General features: G+C 45.2%; 1 long non-coding RNA gene across 1 annotated transcript; it reads left to right on the plus strand.

The window, feature by feature from the left end:
- The first annotated feature begins 1,704 nt into the window (after window positions 1-1,704).
- LOC124700732 lies at window positions 1,705-2,535 on the plus strand. Its single transcript, XR_007001813.1, has 2 exons — window positions 1,705-1,967; window positions 2,079-2,535. It is a non-coding gene; the product is annotated as an uncharacterized LOC124700732 (long non-coding RNA).
- Window positions 2,536-9,565: the final 7,030 nt, after the last annotated feature.

The following is a 9,565-nucleotide window of genomic DNA, read 5'->3' on the forward strand; positions in this document are numbered from 1 at the left end:
ATCCATATGGATTTTAATTGATTACCAAAAACACACATTTGGTCAATGTACCCTTACAACTATGTGTCGGTGTAATAAACCGGTGCGAATGGCGTAAGTTGTAAGGCTATAATGAGAGCAAGATGTAGCTCTAGCTAAAGGATGGGCTTTTTCCACTACATCAAGAAAATGAGAAATTGCAAAGTGGAAGATCTCGAAGCTCCAAAGGCATCAATCGAGATGCTCGACGAGTCAAATATACAGTGGGGAGGAGTATTGTTGGAGAAATTGGTCCAGCTATATGTCACACATATCTAACTTTAGATATTTTGTTTGAGATTTTTAGAGTAAATAATTACATAGGAAACCAAAACATATAGTGTTTATGCTTTGGATTGTGCCACTTGGCAATAATTAAATGGTGTTATAAACATATAAAAAACACAGGGTGTTCGCCCTCCTATATCAAATAAAATAAGGATCCGAGCAACTAATTAAGAGCAAATACCTTCCAAGTATGAGATAGTGGGAATGGCTGAGGGAAAGTGGTGGTAGAGATCGGGTGGCTACCAAAAAAAACTATTTTCCTTTTAGATTCTATTTTGATGAGATTTTTTCCAAAAACTATAGACTCGACCCTTACGACCATTTGACAAACATAGACACATTCTAAGCATTCATTTATTTTCATAGAAAAGATGTACAGTGTTCCAATCAAATTAAATTCACATGCTTCCAACGAATCCAACTACAAGAGAGTGGAGAATGGAGAGCTCGCTTTTTTTTTACCCGGTTCTTTGATTAAAAGTTTCAAGTCCTACTTTTCTTCTAAGAATAAAAATCTTTAATGTCTTAGATTTGTTCAATAGATTTTGTTTCTTCTGATTCTAACATAATCAACCACCACTACATTTTATACTATGTAACATCAAAAGTATTCAGTTTGGAGTTCAAACAGAACAACTAATGATGGTACTAAGAACATACTTGTTGTTTTGAATATGCCGAATGCGCTGTGAGAACTATACTATTACTGTAGCGACACGCTAATAGGACGGGTGATCATTTTCATATACTTGTCCCAATAACACAAGAAGCTTGAATACAGGACATAAGTTTTGAAGCATTAACATTTTTGTGATAAAAATAAATAATTGTATTATTTTTAGTTGTTGGATCTTTTGTGTTCCTAAAATAAGTAGATGACAGTAGTATAGCAAATTGAGTCTCAAAAATTTACGATGATACTCTCGAATCAAACATCCAAATAAAGGTCTATTCTCCCTGATGACTTGTTTCGACCAGGTCACCGAAACTAACGCTTTCCATTACCCGCAAAAGAGAGAAAAAAAAGAGGTGTGGATTTTGTACACACAAGCATGTGTGTGGGTGTGTTATGTACCGTTGATTAGGTTCTTGAGATTCGTGTTGCTGCAGGTCCGTTCACTGTTCTTCTTTTCCACCTCTCATTTTATCCGTCACATCCTTCTCTGCTTTTCTCTCCCTTACCTCCGTGCGACCCGGCCATGTCATAGGCTTTATCCCTGTACCTTGCACAGATGTTGTTCCGCGTGCTGCCCCTATCCAACATAGAGAGCCGCCCCCGGGGGCACTCCGGCGAGCTCTCCCCCGGCTCGACCGTCGATCCCGTCGTCCTATTTCGTTCTTCTCTCCCCACCAATCCACCATATCCCCCACATCGCCGCCCTCCGCCGTGACCGGTAGTCACTCCGTGTACACCGTCCTCGCTCAGGTCGCCGCCGCCAGCGACTAGAGGGGAGGCGGCGAGATGAAGAAGCTGAAGCTTGTGACCAGGCATTTCCCCTTCTCACCTCAACTTTCTCGGCCCCATTTTCTTGCTCTCCTCGCCGCCGGCAAGATCTGAGCTTTTTCCTCTGCCTCCCATCTTGCGGGCTCGCCACCGCTCCAGCTCCTCCGCGTTGCAGCCCCTCCACCTCCCGTGTCTCCACCGTGACACTAGCGCGCAGGTACATTATGTCGCTGCTGGAGCTCCTTTTCTTCTATCTCTCTCTCTCTCCTGCAGTGCTCTCCTGCTCCTTGACTCGCTGATGTACTGACGGCTCTTGGTCTGCGTGCAGGCAATGGCTGCCGGAACAAGTCCAGGAGGGACATTTCCCCAGGGCTTGGAAGGGGTCCTATCGGCAGATGGCTTCTTCCCAATGCCCGAGTTAGTCGCCTCGCTGATTCCTCCGCCCGACGCGTTGGAATCCTTTGACCGGCCTGGGTCAGAACGATCGATTGGCGGTGGAGGGACGGAAGCCAACGCCTTGCTCCAAGAAGGCTGCAGCGTCAACGAGGAAGGAGGTGCATAAGGAGTTGGCGGCGGCTTCGACGACCACGCTGACGAAGAATTGGGCAGCGGCATCGACGTCTGCGCCGCCCAAGAAACTCATTGAACAATCAGTTGATTATATGCGTCTCAGTGTATTTGCGTCTTCAGAAAAGTGTGACCTCTAAGATTTTTTTTATATTGCAATAGGAAGCTGTATTGTTAATTCTTGCTCTCTGTATAATTTTGATCCTCTATTTCAAGCAGTGGGTGCTCTAATGAAGGGCCCTTCTCCACTGAATATGTCCAACGTGTTCGTTGGGAGTCGTCCTCAAGAGGTGCGGCAGCCAACGAGCAGATCGCTACTGAAAAAAAACTCGGGAGACGATCAGGCAAACCGAGGTTCTTGCCTGAATTTGGGCTTCTATCGCTACTCGGCAGATTCAAGTGTGCCTAATGGACCCCAGTCTTTCACCAAACTGTTGGCGTATTCTTAGTTAAGTGTTTGCTTGCAGAATGCTTGGCCATTGACACATACTTGTGTCTCTGTTCTACAGGTTTTTCTTGATTTCAAAACTGGTCTGAACCAGAATCTATACCGTTAAACCTAGCACAGGATACCATATGCATGAAAATGTACACGAAAAACTGATGTTCCGTGGAGAACAGACAAGCTGGAACTTAAAACAGAGCTTTTGAGTACATCAGAGTATGAAAATTGTGCTTTCTATATTCAAGCTAACGAATTGGCATCCTGATGTGTCGCTGATGATTCTGACTTCCTCCTATCTGGTGCGGTCGAGCTCGACATCTTGGCACGCAGCGCCGTGATATGGTACGTCTTCAACAGATGCCGGTGCTCCTCCGTGTGAGCGGGGAGGGCGGTGTTGCCCGCAGCCACCGCGTCCTTGGCCCGCCGGCAGGGTCCTTGAGGAACCTCCGCTTGGTGTCGGAGAGCTTGCTGAGCTCCGCGACTGAATCACCTCGTCGTTGTAGGGGAACTACGCGAGCTGTAGCTGCGCGTAGGGCGCCTTGACCGCCGAGACGCCTGTGAACAGGTTGGCGAGGAGGGAGACCGTGGCCGCCTTGGGCGAGATGGGCGGCACCACCCAGGGGTCCTTCTTCTCCGCATTTTTCCCTTCACCGCCATGGCTGTGGTCTCGCGCGACGTCGACGGCCATGGCCTCCCTGACCAGGACCAGCGCGTGGAGGCCGAACGGCATGCGGCTCACCGTGAGTGTCTAGCGTCTGCGTCGTGCACCAGCGCTATAGAGAGCGCGCTCGTCCGGGCGATGGCGTCAACGGCGCGCATGCCGTGCTTAGCGGCGCTGTGCCGCAACATTGAGAGATGGACGATGCGGCGGTGAAGTCAATAACAAGTAATCCGTCGCCGGTGCTGCGTCAGTGGATAGATGCATCCCTGCTGCGCAAAGTGGACTGCGACATGGCGCGCGAGGAAGGAGGACGAGAGCATGGTGGACGAGCGGCGAGAGGTGAATCCAGAGTCCAGACGAGGGAGAGGATAGTGGACAAGACGTGTGTCTGTCGGGTGTGCGAGAGGAGACACACAAGTCCTTTGGATGGGCCCTGGATTCCCGGAGTCAAAAGCCGTGTCCAGGGGCTTTCTTCCACTGTTGATGGGACCTACCAGCTTTGCAGAATTGCAGTAAATAGCGAAAATTCATTTCTCTCACCTGTGATCAAAATCGAATCTCCAAGCATCTAACGGCCGTGGAAGCACCCACACCCATGCTTGGGTGTACAAATGTATTTCCGAAAAAAAAGTTATTGCGTCTCTTTTATGTATGGCACTTGATTCGAGTTAGTTTGGTACATTTTGTAATTGGCCGTACAACTAAGTGTATATGGAGTTGAAGTCGTACTTGTATTTCATTTGGCAAAGGGTTTTATATATGTTTAAATTGCATAATAGCTATGAACAGTTGCCAGGAAATCTGATGCATACTCCTGCTCATGGCTGGGGTCATCTCTTCAGCAAAGTGGTTCTGGTCGGTTCCTGAGAGGGATTCGATGTGCGCATGCATCAGTGGTGCTCTTGTTGGATAGATATATTGAGCTCTTCACTCTTGAGGATTGGGTAAGGCAGGCAGAGCAAGTTGACTGCGATCGTGATCGATCGTGCTTGGAGCAGTTGGTTGCCAATTGGTAAACCGATCGGATCGACACGGTCAGATCGGACGTACGTACGCCGCAGGTAACGCAGATTAGCTAGATGCCAAGCTCGGCGGCGGTGCGTGAACGTACGTACGCGCCGCATACGCACGCCGATTGATTCGTGGACGACGCGGCGATGGAACCATGGACGGAGATGCGCTCGATCTTCGAGGGGCGCCGGAGCGCGGTGCCGGGGCGGGCGGAGACAGGGACCCTGCCGAGGCCGTACCCGGGAGGGATCCGGACGAATCGATCAGCGCCGCGACTAGCGGCGGGCTGCGCTGGCACTCCACGCTGCCGGCCGGGCCATGCGCCTCACCTGGCGCCGGCGCTCTCGATCTCGATCGGTCTCTAGTGCTGCATGCCGCGCGTGCCGTACAGGTACAGCCGGTATAATTAGGGTTTTTGTTTCGGAGGTATCACACCTCCATCGATCGGCCGTGCCCGAACGTGACGAAACATGCGAGGGATGCTCCCACGTCGTGCTGTCCCGACGGTATCCTATGCCGCCGCGCTGAGTGTTGTTACATATGCATTTCGACCGATCCTGCATATATCACAAGACGTTTTTGCCAACGCCAAAACGTCGGAACATATTACTAGCTCCATTTCCATATACCTCCTCCATCCCATCAAACTTGTCTTAAGTTTGATAAAATTTAAATATATCTAGGTGCTAAAGCCTTTTTTTTAAAGGAAGGCAACACCGAAGAAAGGAACCAACAATTGGATTCAGAGTGGTGCCTTTACTTCATCTAAGCCATTAGGTGTAGGCGTTTTCTGGAGGTGGACGATTTACGTTCTTCCTATTTGACCCAAATCCGTAAATCAGAGAGCGTGCCGCAAAAAATGGGTCCAGATAAATCTTAATTCTAACAAAGTTAAGACACATATCATTAGACGGAGGGAGTATCATAAATCTTGCAAATCTAGTTGTAAGTCTAAACTTACAAAGTTGGTCAAAAAAAACATCTACAACAAGAAACAAATATGTTATGAAAATACTCATATTTTTGTCTATAACATTGATTAAATGTAGAGAATGTTGGCTTTAGCTAAATTTATATGCCTATTACATCTATCCCATATTAATCGGCTTAACTTTATCTGGTACGCATGTATTTAGTGTCAATTAGTTTGATATAGATTAGGAAATATATACTAATAGTTACTGCATGTCTAGCTTCTTTAGCCAGAGATCGGAGACTAGTAAGTATGGAGAATTTACATAGGTTGGCAGGGTATGAGCATTTTTTTTTTACCCATGGGCAATGCACATATCCAACCCATCAAGTCGATGTTAGGGCATGTGGACAGACATATACCCTTGAGTATACATACCTATGCCCTACCAGTTTATATCTGGGATGTGGACTCATAGAGTTGCAACCACTGCACGCCAGCGCAAGGGTTAATCAAAGCCTCAAATGAGCTACTCCCTCCATTCCAAAGAATAAGGTGTCCTCGTTTTCCGTGTTTTTTTTTTGTTTGATTAAGAATTACTTCAAGTATATAAAGATTGTTTGTATGAAATTAGCATCATTAGAAAGGGTTTTAGTATGAATCTAGTGATACTAATTACATATAATATACTTCCCCTCTCACAGTTTATTAGGTGTGCGCGTATCCCTAAATCGCAAATTTGATCAACTTAGTATTAGTTATATTCTATAAAAAATTATATCATTAGAAAGTTTAGATGTTTTATTTTTTAATGATATAATTTTTTTATTATGTAACTTAAATTATATAGATCAAATGGGCGACCTAGGGATACGAGGGCGGCTAGTAAACTGAGACGGAGGGAGTAATCAAAATTTTGTTGCTTAATTTATGGTTAAAGTTCGTCTTGAAATACGTGTGCATCTTATTCTTTAAAACAAAGGTAGTAATAGTTGTCATTTAATTATTTATTATTGAGTGAGATAATTTATATTTTTGTTAAATAAACTATCGATGCATGTTATATTATGAACAACTTGTATACTATTCCATCAACCTGCTTGATACCCAATGGGAATAGTTACCAGTTAGGTATGGATGTGGGTAAAATTTCATAGCCATATATAGGTATGGTTATGGGTAAATTTTATACCCATTAATTCTACATATGTATATATATATATATGGTATTGCTCTACCTATCAATGTCTAACCCACTGGCCACTGCCATCTGATTACGTGTTGTTAACCGGGAAGTCGTGCAAATCTAGCAGGAGAGTAAGACATCACTGTATTTTATTTACACATAGTAGTGGACACAGTGGAGTGGAATTATTATCACGGCTAGGCAATTGGCGTGGATGTATGCATGGCGGACACGCACGTCGGATGCATGACCAGTTGTACGTACGAGTCACTTCTTTACTACAACTACCTATACCTAGTGTACTTTTTTTTTTCGATAAAGATACCTAGTGTACTTAGGGCATGCCCAATGCACTGCCCTAGAGGTGCCGCTTCACACCTTTAGTTAGGTTCGGATGGTCCAAAGTAGGTTCGGATGAGGAGGCAGCCTCCTCTTTCAAGAAGTGGGATCTTCAGTCCTAAAAGCATGCTTTTTTGAGAGAGAAAGAGATACATAGTGTCATATTTGTGGGGTCTCTTCTCTCTTTTTTCTGACTAAAATTGTAGCTTCCAATGGAGAGATAAAATTCACCATGTTGCTTCTTACAACTTTTTTACATGGAGCAGCTAGTTGTGTATGCCACCATTGCTCATGCCCTTAAGGACATGCCCAATGCACTGCCCTAGAGGTACTGCCTCACACCTTTAGCTAGGTTTGGGTGGTCCAAAGTAGGTTCGGATGAGGAGGCAGCCTCCTCTTCAGGAAGTGGGATCTTAAGCCTTAAAAGCATGCTTTTTGGAGAGAGAAAGAGATACATAGTGCCATATTTGTGGGATCACTTCTCTATTTTTTCTAACTAAAGTTGTAGTTTCCATTGGAGAGATAAAATTCACCATATTGTTTCTGATAACTTTTTTACATGGAGCAACTAGTTGTGTATGCCACCATTGCTCATGCCCTTATCTACTATACCTAGCTAGGTGGTTAGTCGCCTTTTTGCAACTTGGGCACTACTTTTTTCCTTCGGCTTGCACTGTGTATTTACCCTTTGGATGGAACAAAGTACGGCATCGGTGTGTGATCTACATCTGCAGGCTAATTTGTTGTGTACTCCGTCTGATGTGTAGCGATGCATGTGCGGAGAAGGAGAAATCCGATGTTAATTATCCATGAATCTGAGCAGCACAAGCTAGGAGTGGCCCACATGCGAGAGAGGAAGATGTCAGGCTTTCTTGTGGGCCGGACCAGCTCAGCCAGACCGCTACTTGTCGCACTGTATTGGCCCAGAAGCGTGGTTACTATCACAGGATATCGTGGCCCTCCTAGGACCTGGATCAACTTACCCAAAACAATCAAGATTTCCCAGAGCAAGTAATTACATGACATGATTGCCTGAGGTGAGGGGAGCAAATGATCCTGAAGTGTTGGAGGCTCTGGCGTGCCGGGAGGGCCTGGCGCTGGCGGCCGATCTCCTCCTGAGGCGCGTGAGAGTGGCTTCTGACTGCCAAAATGCCATCCGGAGCATCCATGGACTCGGGAGGGGAGCGTATGATCACATTGTGATGGAGCTCAAGGCGAGGGCGACGGGGTTCCAGGAAGTTCAGTTCGTCCACGAGGGTCGTTCGTCGAACGGCGACGCGCATGGTCTGGCCAGAGGATCAGTGTCTCGAGATATTGGCCGGCATGTGTGGTTCCAAACCCCACCTGAAGGTGTTTGTATGAATTATGATATTGTTTGAATAAAGGGGGTGGGAGTTGTCTCAAAAAAAAAAAAACATGACATGATTGCCATTGTTAGGGCGTCAAATCCACGCCACTGTAGACCATAACGCAGCACCAATGTATCTATCTAGGACCCTACTGATGTGCAGCCTCATGCACTAGCTCAAAAACGGAGAGTCGAAAACTCCAAAGTACACGAAAGGTGGTGGTACATACCTTTCCAACTTTCAAGCAATTCCCGTGGTTAACTGATGTACTTGGTCCTATTGAAATTCTCGTGCTGACTAATGAGATCCCAATAGAGCTAATTTGGTGCTTAGTGTTGGGCCTGATTAAGGATTTTAGAGGCATATACGTGCCATCTTTCGATGGAGATAATTAACTAGCACATGGTCGGGGTGTGTTGCACTCGTACCAAAAGCTCCAAAACTTGATCACTTTTTGTTCCCTGCTTGGCTTTAATTCTAGCATGTCAAGTTGTCAACATCGGCTACGTCTGCGAGCTATTTTCTTGATTCCTTTGTTGTCATCCTTTCCGAACACCTTTTTGCTCCCTTCAACATTTTTTTGTTATTAAACAAATCAGGGAGGTACTGACTAAGCTTAGTGTTGCTTTGCCACTTTGAATGGGTATGTTTGGTTTGTGACCAAACCAACACCATCAATTTGTTAAACATGAACACCATTTTGGTGTTTGTGTTGCCAATGCGAGAGAATTCGATGCATGATCCTGCCCTTTTCTTACAGTAGATTTCACTATATCTATGTTAGCAGAATGATGTGCAAGTAAAATTTTAACCAAAACTTATGCCAGCAATTTTTGTGTGTGTCCGTGCAGTGTTACCCCAGAAAATGCATATCTCGATACATCATAACACAACACAAAGGTGTCTATCTAGGAGCCTACATGTATATCTGCCACTAGCTTAAAAATGGAGAGTCCATGCTACAGCTAGACAAGATGATGTATACATATCAAGAAAATTCCCTTAAGCAATGTTATAGTGGTACTAAAATTCTCCTTTGTTGACTAATAAGAAAATTAGCTACTTTTGCATGTTTTTTACGACCTAATTAAGGATTTTAGAGGCACACATGCCATCTTCTACAGGAGATAATAAAATGGTTAGTGTGTTATACTCACAGCAAAATCTCTAAAACGTGACCACCCCTTGTTCCCTTGCTTGGCTTTCTTGCCAAGTTGTCAACATCAGCTATGTGATCTTGTTGATTCCATACCTGTCATATTTTCCTCTCTCCTCTTTGCCATCAACTTTTAGTTATGGAACACCAGCATCAATTTTTTTGTCAACAAACTCAAAGCCAGGAAC

The sequence above is a fragment of the Lolium rigidum genome, chromosome 3 (assembly GCF_022539505.1).
Source record: "Lolium rigidum isolate FL_2022 chromosome 3, APGP_CSIRO_Lrig_0.1, whole genome shotgun sequence".
NCBI lineage: Eukaryota > Viridiplantae > Streptophyta > Magnoliopsida > Poales > Poaceae > Lolium > Lolium rigidum.